The sequence below is a fragment of the Haliotis rufescens genome, unplaced genomic scaffold (genome assembly GCF_023055435.1).
Source record: "Haliotis rufescens isolate VD_foot unplaced genomic scaffold, xgHalRufe1.0.p SCAF_6, whole genome shotgun sequence".
NCBI classification, from domain to species: domain Eukaryota; kingdom Metazoa; phylum Mollusca; class Gastropoda; order Lepetellida; family Haliotidae; genus Haliotis; species Haliotis rufescens.
The window spans coordinates 16,308,321-16,323,921 of NW_025964334.1; positions in this window are offsets into that span (position 1 = coordinate 16,308,321).

The following is a 15,601-nucleotide window of genomic DNA, read 5'->3' on the forward strand; positions in this document are numbered from 1 at the left end:
TAAAATGATCTTACTTTAGAGCAGGTTACAAAAACTTTACAGCACGTTACAAAAACTCAAGATTTTTTGGAGCAAGTGCATATGTCATGAATAGTGTTTAAACAATACACTGATATTCTTCTGCCATTCATTATCTTACTATTTCTCAATGTACAAAATAATCGCTTGTGGACCTGACAATCCATATCAATCACTTGATTGTCTGGTCCAGACGCGATTATTTACAGACCGCCGTCATATAGCTGGAATATTGCCGAGTGCGGCGTAAAACAACAAACAAGGAAACAAACTAAACAAAAAATAAAATAGCATTGTTATCACCTCTGAAACAACATGAATACAGTTGATATTGTGTAACAATATTTCTTTCAATTAAAGATTGAAGTTGTATTTGTTGACGTTCATCAGCTGATGAAGACTTCACTTCACTTGTTATATTGACAGATACATAAATCATAACAAAACAATCCATTAAATATCAAACTTGAATTATTGAAAGCGAACTATATCAACGCGGAGAGTCGTGACGTCATCCGTCCAATCATTCCATTTGGAGTGACATCCTTTGGCTTTACAAACGGCAGAAAATGGCGGCTACCGCAATGTCATTCGCTTGAAATACAAGTTGCACCCAGTAAAGTAGCGTTGGAAAGAATTCCAGACCCGGCTCATGCTGAAAATGGATACATATTAACGTTCTGTGAACTTTTGCTGTGTGTTTGAGTCATACTACGGCTGCTGATGACGGGCATTACCGTTTGAGGCGGCGCGTTTGGATTTACTGTGGCAGAGTGTGGGAGCTCAGTGATTTCTTTTGGAAAAGTTGAGCATTCTCTGTTATGGCTTCGAATGGACCCGACATTATTTCGGTGACCCGACATTATACAGTTCTGACTTCAAAGTCTGCATCATTCATAGCCTAAATCGATGTCGCTCTCAGTTTCCGTAATTATTTTTAATGTTATTATTTTTAGACATCGAGGAATTCCCCAAAAGTAGTTCTGTATGTCAGCGCGAGATTTACAACGTAATCACGTGACATACTGACGTTCGTAGGTAAATGAACGACAGTCAGCTTGGTAGTGTTCACACCTAGGCGAGAGGTCACCCGCTACTGTCTGTATTTATCAATAACTGTATCTCGGTCGAATTCAGCTGATCATGTCCGAGCGAATCAGTAAATAATGTTGTCATTCATATTACAGCTGGTTTAATTTTGATACCTAATATGATACTATTATGGAACCATTATGGAACCAAAATACTATTGTAAAAACCAAATACCAGCTATTTTTTGGTTCTTGCCTTTGACCTTTGTCATAACATGGGCACAATTAATAATATTTTATAATGTTTAAAAATCTCTTCAACTTATATGAATACTATTTGAATTAAACAGTTTTCTTGGTGAAAGGGTCACATTTTATTATTACTAGTATCATAAAATCCGTACAAAGGTCATATTTTATTATTAGTATCATACATATATTAATGAGAAAAGGTTGGCCTCAAAATCTGCATCAATCTTTTACATGAAATCATACCAACAGTGTCAATTCTATGTTCTTGGCCATGAACACCTGGCCGCCCCACCAACGACTGGGAAAAAAAAAGACTTCGTCCACGTTGGATAAAGCTGAGATAGGAGGTCCTCTTTCAGTTGTTCCCATGGACCTTTTCAGGTCATCGATCTTGCTTTTAGCTACAATACAAACTTGCAGTTTAATTCCAGTAACAATAACATATATATTGAAGTATTACATTTGGGTTTCATTGACACGTGTTCGTGTGTTATTGTGGGATAAATACTTGTTTTCATCAATTATATAATAACCAATTAATACATTATGATGGAGTAACAATGTAGACAGAATATGACTTTTAGTGTTTTTCTAATATGAAAGAGTACCTCTTTTTTTCAATTTGAAGTATTTCTTTTTCACTTCCAAGATCTCTCATTTGGCATTGATGTGTTTTCAACCAAGTCAGCGAGCCTAACCACCCGATCCCGTTAGTCGCCTTTTACGACAAGCATAGTCACCTTTTACGGCAAGCATGGGTTGCTGAAGACGGGGAAAGCCAATGAATATATATAGATATAGATATATAGATATATATACAAAAATGAGGTAAATGTTCACTCGGTGTACATGTAATATATAATAAAATCATGAAGTCCACGTTAGTCCATCATCTTCTTTATTTATATCAGTTTCATACATAGTACTTTCGCTGTCTCATGAGAGCTCTTTCATACATAGTACTTTCGCTGTCTTATGATATATCGCGGTATCGGTAAATCTAGTAATCCACACTCCTTGTCGACTGTTTACTTATGCAAATCGGAGCACCGCATGATCGAATACAGGATAATATATCGTTGCGATATGTCCTGGGTAGAATAGGTCTTCAGCCGTAAAAGGCAACTAACGGGATCGGGTGGTGTATAATAGGCTCTCTGACTTGGTTGATACATGTCATCGATCCCAAGACACCGTTTATAGCTGAGAGCGGCGTAAAACATCACACCAATAAAACCTATTTCGACAAGCATAGTCGCCTTTCACGGCAAGCATGGGTTAAATTGCTGAAGACCTATTTCACCCTAGATCATCACGGGTCTGGTCCAAAGTCACAAGACTGTCGGTACTGAGGCCCATGTTATGTTTCATATGTTTTCTCTTTTAATCATTTAGAAAAGACACAGCAAACAGTCCAATTTGATTTGCAGATCCTATTTTAGTTAATGGAATTATGCCATAAAAGTATGCCATTCCTTCACTCTTCTGATAGCTCTCTCCCCATGTATACACAGTCTGGATATTTTCACATCCTCTCTAGAAAACTGATAATCATTTGATTTTCAGAGACGGTGGTAATCAAGTGAGCACCTGTAGGTTGAAGAAGATAATCAAACAAAATACCTTTTGGCTAATGCTTTTAAAAATGTGAAAATTATAATTTTTGAATTTACAACCCCAGAGGTTTGCGTTTGACATTTCAATTCAGTACTGTCAACAATAAACCGTGTTGCAGGATGGGAACATTTAAATTCTGGTGTCATTCTATCATTTATCACTTCTCAAGAGGGCCAAACGCATACATATCCAAAAGTACAGATAATAGTACAGATCATTGGCCCATGTAATAGTTACTCAACAAATAGGTGAAACACTGAAATTAAACAGATGCGCTAAGTGTGTTTGTGAAGCCTTGTCTTGTCTATAAATAATAAGACCCGTGAAGATTCCGGGGTAGAATAGGTCTTCAGGAACCCATGCTTGTCGTAAAAGACTAATGGGATTATTTGCAGACCGCCGTCATATAGCTGGAATATTGGTAATTGCGGCGTTTTACAACGAACCAACCAACCGTATCCATGTTCTGTACTAATCGTTTTGCCAGAGTACTGCCAGGTATGACTGGATGGCCAAGATACGTTCTGTGGACTTTTTGTTTTGGTCCTCTATGATTGTTTTCACATCTTATAAAGCCATGTAAGTGTATTAGCACATATATTTAAGGCTCAGACTTGTATTTGTTTGTTGTGTAACGCCGCACTCAGCAATATTCCAGCTGTATGACGGCGGTCTGTAAATAATCGAGTGTGGACCAGACAATCCAGTGATTAATTTGAGCATCGATCCACGCAATTGGAATCGATGACATGCATCAACCAAGTAAGCGAGCCTGACCACCCGATCCCCATAGTCGCCTTTTACGGCAAGTATGGGTTGCTGAAGACCTCTACCCCGGACTCTTCACGGGTGAGCTGATGTCATGAAATAATGCCGATGCGACGTTTAAGTTTAACTCACTCACTCACTGATGAATCTTTGGTGCGTGGAACATCGATTCAATTGCAAACCAACCAGTCTAATAACTCCTATGTTTAAAATAATATGGAAATATCTAAAATGTCATGCGCTGCTATAGTTAATGAATATAGTCCATTCCACAGTATTATCCACATTATTCTGTCCTGTTAAACTGCAGGTCAGGCCCCCTGACTTGGTTGATGCATGTTATTGATCCCAATTGCGTGGATCGATGCTCATGATATCAATGACTGGATTGTCTGGTGAAGACTCGATTATTTACAGACCGCCGTCATAGAGCTGGAATATTGCTGAGTGCGGCTTTAATCAACAAACCAAAATGTCCTGAACAAAGCCAGCAGAGGTGGTGCACAGGCATGGCATTATGCTATGAGCAAGGGGTTCAAATCCCAGATTGATGACAGTCCTTGGTTTCTCTATGTCACCTGCATCACTTTGTACTTTCCTCCTACATTTATCTCATACCCAATTACCTACTAGCAATGTACAAACTGTATGTTTGTGCAGACACCAAAGGAAGGAGGACATGATCAACAGTCATTTAACAATTAAACAAAACAAAATTCAAGACATAATTCTGTGAAGATTTTATATGTATTTTTATATATTAGATTTTAACATTAGAATTATTCATAGTCTTTATCTTGTTGGTTGATCAGTTGGCGTTGTCCATGTTAGTGAAAGGAAAAAAGGTTGAAAAATTCTCTAAAGTTACATATAATTCCCATTCTGTTGTGTACAGCGTTGAATTCAGAATTCATGCTGAAGCGGTAGAAATACTGATTTTTGGTATCTTAATGTAAATCAATTTTCAAACTTCTTTCGGCACTAAACCTGTCCAATAACATCCGAATTGCATGGTATATTGTAAAGGTGTATTCCTGTCCATGGTATACACGACACAAGTAGGACTTCACTGGTGCATTTGCTTGTCGTATGACCTCACAGTACTTCCCTCCTTGAGTTCTGTATACATTATTTGGTCTGTTGCAGCTGAGAGTTTTTCTTTGGTGAGATACTTTCTCGACATCACATGATTCATAAATTCTTTTCACCACTTGTGAAGCTGGATTGGTCCCACAGCTGAGTTTTCTCTTTTACTGGCTAGTTTTCAAAATTCCAGGCAGCACAAACATCTAATGAGCCAAGGTTCTCTACTTCATTCTTGTAATGTAATAGACTAAGCTTCTCTACCATACAGTCCTCGGCATTTGGCGATTAAATAATGTAGGCGACGGCGTGCATAGTCGGCATATCTGAAAGCAAACCTTTCCTTGACTAAAATGTGCAACACACAGGCACATGAAGTGCTGCTACAGATTATCTTGAAGAATATGTTTGAACACAAATTGTCCTGGAAATAACAGAAATTGTCTGTGGTCTTTCACCTGTCTTCCTCTTCCACTTTCCTTGGCTTCCTTGCAAATTCACATGGAATAAATTGTCTGTGATAAATCAACTTTTCACTGATCTAGGCAATTTGTCCAGCAGATAATTTAGGACTTCCTCGTGGTCAACGCATCCATGTTGTGAGTAACTTCTTGGTAACCTCCACACGAACTTGATGCATGTGGACAAGTCGTGCTCCTCTTGATCAGCATGGGTGAAAAGATTGATTAGACCTTAGAACTAAACTTTTGGTGCTTGGATAGGCGATTATGCCAATCTACTGACCTCTTTGATTGCACCTATCACATCCATAGTATCCAGAGTATTGCTTTGTGCACTGACCAAAGGACTTGGCAGGTGTATCACATATGATACACTTCAATTGTATTTTATAATGTTTACCATTAACATCCAGTCCATTTGCAAGCACACTACCCAATTCTGTGTTTGCTTCTTTGAGAAAGTCAATATTTGATGGTTTGCTTTTTCCAACAGTCACAGCTATAAATAAAATGACAAAACTTTGTTGAAGTTATATTTTCGGTTTTAGAAATATAGTTCAAATGTGAACATATATAAACTAGTGTCCAAAAGAAACGATACCACCTGTTTGCAACGACATAAAAGAAAAACTAAACAATGCAGAAGTTTAGGATTGGTGTTATGCTTTTGAGAAATCCTTTCACAACATCTGTACAAAAATTTCATTTCAATAAAATCTGTACAACCAATATGACAAGCCTTCAAAGATGGATGGGGTCGAAAAATGAACATTTCGTTAGAGCACTGATCACAGAAACAACGGGAAATGTCACACCACACGTCTCAAAGTCAAGTCAGTAGCGGGTATGTCCACCGTGAGCATCAATACATGCCAGAACACGCCTACGGACTGATGATGTCAAACGTCTGATGACGTTGGGAGTGATGCGTTGCCATTCCTCGAGGAGACATCGTTCCAAGTGCTGGACGTTGACTGGAGGCACACGGCGACGTCGGATTTGCCGATCGAGGTGGTCCCATAAGTGCTCGATGGGATTCATGTCCGGTGAACATGCGGGCCATGGCAAAACCTGTACGTTGGCGTTGGCAAGGAAGTTCTGTGTCAATCTTGCTGTGTGTGGCCTTGCATTGTCATGTTGGAAAGGGAGTCCACGAGGCTGTTGCTGAATAAAGGGCACCACAACAGGTCGTAGGATGTCATCAAGATAACGCTGTGCATTCAGGTTTCCACGAATTACGACAAACATCGTTTTGACGTCACCACATATGCCACCCCAAACCATTAACCCTCCACCTCCAAACGGCCGGACCTGTTGGATACAGTTAGGCGCCAAACGTTCACCAAATCGTCGGTATACAAGCTGCCGTCGATCGTTTCTGAAGATGAGGAATCTGCTCTCATCAGAGAACATAACACGTGCCCAGTCCCGCCGTTGCCAACGTCGAACTCGCCTGGCCCAGATCAGTCTGTTGTTCCGGTGTCGAGGCGTCAGGAGCGGTCCGCGGTAGGGATGACGTGGCCGGATACCATACTGCTGTAGTCTCCTGTAGACGGTCTGTCGACTGATCCTGTGTCCCAGTGCTGTAGCCGCCGTGGACGTCGCTGTTACGGTGCGGTTCCTCAGGTGTAATACCCGGATGTAACGATCTTCACGGGGCGTGGTTACTCGTGGTCTTCCACTCCTGGGCCTGTCTGACGTCTGACCTGTCTGACGTAACCGCTGCATCAACCTGGTGATAGTGATGCGTGCGCAGCCCAACCTTCTGGCGACGTCGACGTGTGACGCTCCTTGTTGGACCATTCCAACGGCTCTCTCTCTCTCGATGGCTGTCAAACGTGGCATATCTTGTGTTCTTTTTGTTGCTGTGATATCAACGTGTCTGATCAGCCGTTTTATACAGTTTTTCTGCACGTGCAGAACATGCTAGAGAGGGAAATGTCACTTTCACGAAATTTACGTTTTTTCCCGGAAGTGATCACGTGTTCCCGGTATTTTTTATCGACTATGCTGTGTTTGGGATGTGCAATACGAATTGGCATGTTTTCATACTTGACAATTCACTTAGTAAAAAACAATTTTGAAAATAAGTTGGTATCGTTTCTTTTGGACACTAGTTTAGATAGATCTACTGCCTATTCATAACCTGGCTAGCCCTCATGAAATTACAAGAATGAATGTTATACCACAGATCAGATACCTGTGATCATGTCATCGATCCCATTTGCGTGGATCGATGCTCATGATATCAATCACTTGATTGTCTGGTCCAGACTCGATTATTTACAGACCGCCGTCATTATAGCTGGAATATTGCTGAGTGCGGCGTTAAACAACAAACCAAACCAACCAAAACCAAAACCTGTGATCATGCTATGCTGCACGGGGATCACGCACGCACGAATACGGTGTTCGCGTTGGGCATCCCAGCGTGCGTGATTCCCGTGCACCCTTTCGAGTTGAGTTGATTGGTTCAACTGTGTCATATGGCCCTGTGACGCAGGCGTAGCATTTTGCAGATGGCTGTTTCAATAAATGCGAGTAGTTGGTGGCATCGGTCCAGGACCGCTCCTGGATTCCGATTGGTCGGGAGTATCACGTGACCACTTTCGGTCACGTGATCTGCGCATGATGGCGGCCCATCCGTTTCCGGTGGCGTGCGCCTCCAAGAGGACTGTTCCTCCGTTACCGGTTGCGTGCGCCTCCGTTTCCGGTGGCGCGCGCACCTCCAAGAGGGCGTCGCCTCCGTTTCCCAGGGGAGGACGAGGAGGAGGGAAGAGAAGGGGAAAAAAACCAGAGAAGCGGTCGTAAAAGGTGAACAAGAAAAGAGTTTTGTTGTTGTTCTAAACATAGACGCGGTGGCGGAGGGAAGGAGGAGGCGGGTTCTTTGTTTGGGTTTGAGGGTCGTCAAGGCAAAGGATGAAAGCGTTCTTTCGGGATAGATGGGTGGCCCTGAAAAGGGCCGTTTTGAAGAAGATGACTTCTTCACATGCACGTATACGTACACGCAACGATACAAAGGCATGGGTGGACTGTCATTTGGCGTCTTACAGGACACCTACTTGTGTGCGTTAAACGACGCATGTAGGTATCCTTCAAGATGGTCTTGCAATAAAAGCATTGGAAATTCCCATCCCATGCCCTTGTACCAAGGGCGTACACTGGCAGACACCCTGTGCACCTGCCGTATTGCCATGGAGGTAGCGATTGCAATGCTACTGCTTCTTTCTTCTTCTCCAACTCTGAGTGACACCCTTTGCACAGGGGCAAAGACTGTGTCACTGAGACGATCTCCAAATCCCAGTTTTCTTCCATGTTCCTGTTGCTGATTATTTTCTTTTTACAAGTGACACTGATCCACTCGAATGGTTTGTTCACTTGTTTTATAGGAGAGGCACTGACACCCTGCTTCCTGGTTGGTTCGCCAGGCAGCAGCTCCGATTGGTTCGTTCCGGTGCCTGGCCAGCACCTCGGTTTTCCAAAATGACCCGACCCCTGTGTTTCTTTTCTATAGGAAATGAATTTTACCATGGGAGAGAAAGCACAGCCCCGGTTCCACCAATCAGCCCAGCATGTCCAGAGCGCAGCCTCTGATTGATTGACAACCCAGGCTTCTGATTGGTCAGATTTCGATCCGTTTTTTTTCTTCTGGGGTAGCCTTGATATTTTTTAGGTAGACGGTCGTCTGAATGCTAAAGGTGGACCGTCATAGGTAGGCATGAACGTGATGTGGGAATGCCTACGTGATGTACGTCGTGTCACCCCCATGCCAATCGGGATGTCATGTGTGTGTTTGTCTTCAAACAGACGTTGACGTTGATCCATAGAATGATGATGCCATGCCTACGCGATGTACGTAATGTTGCCAGGCACACTCGGTGTTTCATGCGTGTTGTCAGGCAAAACGTGGTGTCCTGTGTATGTGTGTGTGTGTGTGTGTGTGTGTGTGTGACTACAAACATTTATTTAGTATTAAGATGGATAGCGAAAGATCGATAGACATACGTGACGTTTGCACACGTGATGTACTTCGTGTCTTCATGCAAACGTAGTGTCCTGTGTGTGTATCTTCAAATTATAATAATTATTTAATGATACCGAGGTGTTGACACTCGTGTAGGTCTACAGACGTACTGTGACACGTGTTTTCATGCATACGTGATGTTTGACGTGGTGTACTACGTGTCTCTATTTATATGTATTTATATATATTTATATATATATATGTATTTTATTTTGAGACGTACCATGGTGGTGTCACGCGTAGACGTATGCCTCCAAGAGGCCTAGGGGTGAGTGGTTCTTTGTTTTGGATTGTTGTTGTTGGCAAAGCAAAGGATGAAAGTTGTCTTTTGGGGGAGATGGGTGGCCCTGAAAAGGGCCGTTTTGGGGAAAGGAAAACTTTTCTGCTGCTGTCAAAGAAGAATCATCATGTCCAAGCTTATGACAAGACAAGGATCGTCGAAGCGGTACTTGCTGTCATCTGGGTATGTCATCTGGGTGACATCCCATCCTCAGCATCCTTACTCTTACTCCAACATCCACGAGTATCTGCACTATCCATCACCACATCTCCGTCACGCGACGTCATACCACTCTCCTTTGTCCCCAAAGATGTTGTCCCCGATTCTGAGTGGGTGTCTGAAAAGGCGGGAGAACAAGAACCGAGAAAACGTTCACTCTTTATGGATGACGACACATGGCGACTCAGTGACATTCTGGAGGGGCCTTTTCCTTCTTACACCTTGTGTCATCCTTCTCATCCTAACTATGATTCATTTCAAGAACGTCTGAGGTCTTTTCAAACGTGGCCTAAACAGATGACCCAGACCCCATATGACATAGCCATGGCTGGCTTTTTCTATCCAGGACGGGGTGACCGTGTTATCTGTTATTGCTGCAGTGTGACACTCTGCCAATGGGAAGCCACAGACAAACCCTGGAAAGAACATCTGAAGCACGCCAAAGTCCCCTGCAAATACTTGTGTGTGTTTTGTCCTGATGGAGAAGTGAACGAAAAATACAGACGTTTGGTGTCCCAAGAAGCACGGAAGAGAAGAGTCGAGTGTCTTGTTCACCCCAAGTGACAAAGTTTCTTTCTTTTTTTTCAAAGTGTACAGACGTTCATACCCTCATGGTCACCCTCGTGGTCACCTTCATGTTCACAAAAATCACAGGGATGCCCCTAATCCTGTGACTTTTGTTTTGTTGTGTTGGTTCATGAAAGCAGGGGATTAAAAAGAACAAAAGTTGAACCAATAGTGGTGTTATGTTGTCTGTAAGATGTAGAAAAAACTTAACAGGATCGAAATGCACACCCCGATAAAAACCGGATCGAAATCTGACCAATCCGAGGCTTGGGTTGTCGACCAATCAGAGGCCACGCTCGGGTCATTCTGGACCCTGAATGGTCCAACCGGGGTTGTGCTTTCTCTCCCATGGTAAAATCCATTTCCTATGGAAAAGAAACACAGGGGTCGGTCCGTTTTGAAATAAACCGAGGTGCAGGCCAGGCACCGGAACGAACCAATCGGGGGCGCTGCCTGGGGAACTAATCAGGAAGCAGGGTGTCAGTGTCTCTCCTATAAAAACAAAAACAAGAGCGAAGTCACTCACACACTGCATTCTATGAAACCAACCATGTCACCTCGATACAGTTGTATGAAGTGCCAAACCGACAGTCACAGTTACCTGTACTGCCCTGAAGTGACATGTGCCGAGTGTCACGCTCAAGGTCACTGTCACTATGTCTGTCCGAAGATAAGCAGTCAAGGGAAGCAGAAGACTCCCCAGGGCCCCTGTTACAACTGTCAAGTCATGTGTCATTTCGCTGCAGATTACCCAGAACCCAGTTGAAAGAAGACACCCCAGCGCCCCTGTTACAACAGCCAAGTCGTGGGTCATTTCACTGCAGATTGCCCAGAACCTTGTCGAAAGAAAACGTCAGCAACACCGTCCACATCGACACCCGTGGCACCCGTGACACCAGTGACACAAGTGCTTCATCTCATAGAAGACATGCATGCCGATGTCCTCGACCTAAAAGAATGCCTCACACAACTCCGTGCAGGCATCATACCTCGTCTAGAGAAAAGAAAACGGAACAGAAGCCCCTCAAGAAAACACTCTTCAAAGCGCCGACGACACCTTCAGTCCGAGGATGAGATGGAGGTAGAGGATGAAGAAGATAGATCGTCTGAGCAAAGTGACTAACGCATGGGTCATGCTGCTCCACAGGGGCAGTAACTCTGTCAAAATTAGTCGAAATTAGTCGAAACAAAACGGGACTGAGATATGCGTATCATCAACATGTCGACATCTTGTGTGTAGAGTGTCGGGGATATTCTCTGGAAACTGTAGGAGGAGTTGATTTCACAAGCCCAGTACCCTCTCTCACAATAAGGCAAGTAAAGCTCCGTAAAACAGGGGCAGTAACTCTGTCAAAATTAGTCGAAACGAAACGGGACTGCGATATGCGTCTCATCAACATGTCGACATCTTGTGTGTAGAGTTTCAGGGATATTCTCTGGAAACTGTAGGAGGAGTTGATTTCACAAGCTTAGTACCCTCTGTGGGACGGACGGACTGCGCCACGACATAATCCCCATTCGGCCATTCTGGCCCGGCGGGGGATAAAAAAGAGGAATGATTACAAGTACGTTTTAGATATATTCCATTGCTAGAATTTATTGGTGTGTGCACATGTATTTGTAAGTATTTAACTACATTGTTGTGGTGTTCCTTTAAAAGACAAATTGGTTGTTATTTGTCAATTAAAAATCAAGTGTTTTGGTTTACAATAACAATTGGTAAATAAACATGGCAAACAATTGGGGAAATGTTAACAATCACCAGTTTATGTACAATATGAATTGCATGTTATAAAATGGCCCATTTACAATTATCACTGTGAACATCATCATGATTAAATTATTTACAGATCTCAGGTAAAAAGAAAGGCCGAGGATGTCCTCAAAGAATCGTCCAAAACAGGAGGCGGTCCAGCAACATCACTTTGACAAAACTGGAATTCAAAGTATGTTATAAAATTTGAATTTCCTTTAGAGGGTTGTATTTCAAGGCTATCTGAATAGGAAAGTTAATTATGAAAGTGTCCACTCACAACAACATTTATTTATTTAATTCCCCCCCCCCCCCCAGTGTATATAGCTTGAATATTTCTCTTTGTAGGTTGTATCACTAATTCCACATTGTCAAATTGAAAGAATAGCTGGTGGGTTGGAGTCTGAGGTTGGTGAAAGTGAGTGTTTTTTTCCCCAATTATTTTCACTATATATTTATAATACAAAACAACTGTCATATTGTTTGAATATTTTCATTGAACTGGATGTATTTTCCCACACTGAGTATTAAAATAAACACTGGTAATCGTTTAGATTGGCATGGACATAGATGATCATTTCATAAGAACTCATAACATTTTCAGCTTTCCCTACACTCAACGCATTGAATGAAGGTGACCTTGCCACGGTGGATTTCTTAGGTACAATCATCACAAGTGAAGAGACACAGACCTTTGAAACACTTATTTAATATTTCTTAAAAAATCATTCAATGTGCATTTATTCATGATGTGAGTAAAAATTTAACGTCGCATCGGCATTATCTCAGCCATATAGCTACGAGACCAAGTTAATATATTTACAATTTAGTCATATATGCAGAGTTTTGTTTAAAAATAAGTTGTAAAACATATTTGAGCATACTGTGTTTAGAAACAATTGATGAAACATATTTGAGCATAACAATATTATATACAGTTTTAAAACACAGGCTATATAGACCACCAGTTACCAAAGCTAGGCCACCTCGCTGGGGATCATGGGGAACCTCTGCTTCCTGCATGATACCCCAGCAGGATTTACGTAATCACTTAAGCCACTGATGGCTGGCTGTGCACAATGCTAGCCAATATTAAAAAAAACCTCATCAATGAGTTGGCTTAAAAAACAGTGGTTGACGATAGTTACATTGATTATGATAGGATTACGTGTCACACAGGGGGGCAATATTTTACGGTACTTTAACCCCCTGGACAGAGCCTTTGATAATGTCTGTTAATAGTAGCATCACACCAAAGTTAAAACACAAGCATTTAATTATTCACATACATATTTAGAATTTATTACACAGACCAATTTCTTTCAAGTAATTTATGATGAGATGCCCGCTGACACGGGAAAAGAGATCTTTTAGATTTACACTTTGATAATGTGAATCCCTTGCGATTGCAAAGTCCACACAGTCAGCAATATATGATTGACAGTGAACCTTTCATCACAAGAGATACATTCAGGAGGTTTTTCCTCATCTGTCTTAAGCAGATGTTCGTGTGTAACCCGACTGTGGCCAATACAACATCGTCATGTCTTGACTGACAACCCAAGTAGGAATGACCGATTGTTGGTTTCAATTCGTGTTGTTTATTGCTTCCGAATTGGGTGTCCCACCTCCTTAGCGTGACATCCCGAGTATAGGATTTGATGGTTGGTTTGAAATTACTGTACGGGATAATAAGAAGTGGAGATAACGGTTTGTCAAGAGCTGCAGCATCGGCTTTTGAGTTACCTGTTATGCCGACATGACTTGGTAACCAGCAAAAGATGATGTCACATTGGCGAGTGGAAAGATCATTATAGAGTTCGAAAATGTCAAGGATAATAGGGTGATATGGTGAGACACTTGTAAGTGCCTGAAGGCAAGATAACGAATCAGAGAAGATGATGAAAATCTTAGATTGGTTTTGTTGTTGAATACAGGTCAAAGCTGTTAGGATAGCTTTGGCCTCAGCAGTAAAAATTGAACTAAAATCTGGGATTCTTGAGGAGACAGTTCTGGATCCAATGATGGTGGCACCGACTTTTTTAGATTGGTTAGAGTGAGGTCTACTTCTGGCTTCACCATCTGTCAGGGAGGAGACAGAAGACGGTGAGGTGATAAAATATTAATATCTATTTTAGCTGCAGTGATGTGTGGTTGAATTCTGATTCAAAGTGGTGGAACCAGGTTTGATAGATTTTGAAACAGGTTGTCATATTGAGGGTGGAAAACACAATTGTATGCTGGATTAGATTTATTTGAGTGCTTTTTAGTGATATATTGCAGTGAAAGTTTAATGCGGCGCAGTTCGAGTGAAGGTTCATCTGCCTCCACATACAAACTGTCCACAGGAGAGGTCCTAAAAGCTCCAAGACGGAGTCTTAGACCTTGATGGTGTATAGTGTCCAATTTTTCTAAATTGCTTTTGCAGGCTCAACCATAGACAATGGAACCATAGTCCAGTTTGGATCGTATTAACGATCTGTACAAGTGAAGGAGGGTGGTCTGATCCCCTCCCCTCTCGGAATTTGAAACGACTTTTAACAAGTCGAGAGCCTTCAGGCACTTTGCCTTGGAGTATTTAATGTGTGGTAACAATGTGAGATCGGTCAAATATGAGGCCCAGGAATTTGGCCTCCTCTACTACCATGATAGGAGTACCATCTAAAAATAAATTTGGATCCTTGTGAGGTTTGTATTTACGACAAAAGTGAATACAGTTTGTTTTGGATTTAGAAAATTTGAAGCTGTTTTCGTTGGCCCATTATTGAATTTTGTTAAGACAGAGCTGTAGCTGTCTTTCTATTGTATTCATATTCTTACCACGACAAGAAATGTTGAAATCGTCCACAAAAAGTGAACCATCAACGCTATTGTTTAATACTTTAGTGAGACTATTAATTTTGATGCTGAAAAGTGTGACTGATATAGTATGCTGCCTTGAGGGACGCCCTGATCTTGATCGAAGCGATCAGACAGGGTAGATCCCACTCGTACTTGAAATTGTCTGTTGTTTAAAAATTGAGATATGAACTGAGGTCATCTGCCCCTCAATTTCATGCAAATCATTTAAAATACCATGTTTCCATGTTGTTATCATATGCCTTCTCTGGATCGAAAAAGATTGATACAGTATGTTGTTTGTTGACAATAAAAATTTTAATAAACGATTCTAAACGCACCACATGGACAATGGTACTTCTGCTTTTTCGGAAACCACACTGGATGTCACTCAGGAGGTTATTTGTCTCCAGGTACCAGACTAATCGATTTTGACCATTCGCTCCATGGTTTTACAAACACAGCTAGTTAATGATATTGGACGGTAGTTGGATGGATCTGTATGATTCCGTCCTGGCTTTGGAATAGGAATAATAATAGCATTGTGCCACGAAGAAGGAAAATTTCCGGTTGTCCATATTTCATCGATAAAGTAAGTAACGTTTCCAAACATGAATCGGGCACGTGTTCCAGGAGTTGATAGTGGATGTTGTCGGCTCCTGCTGCAGTGTCATGAGATTGCCCTAGGGC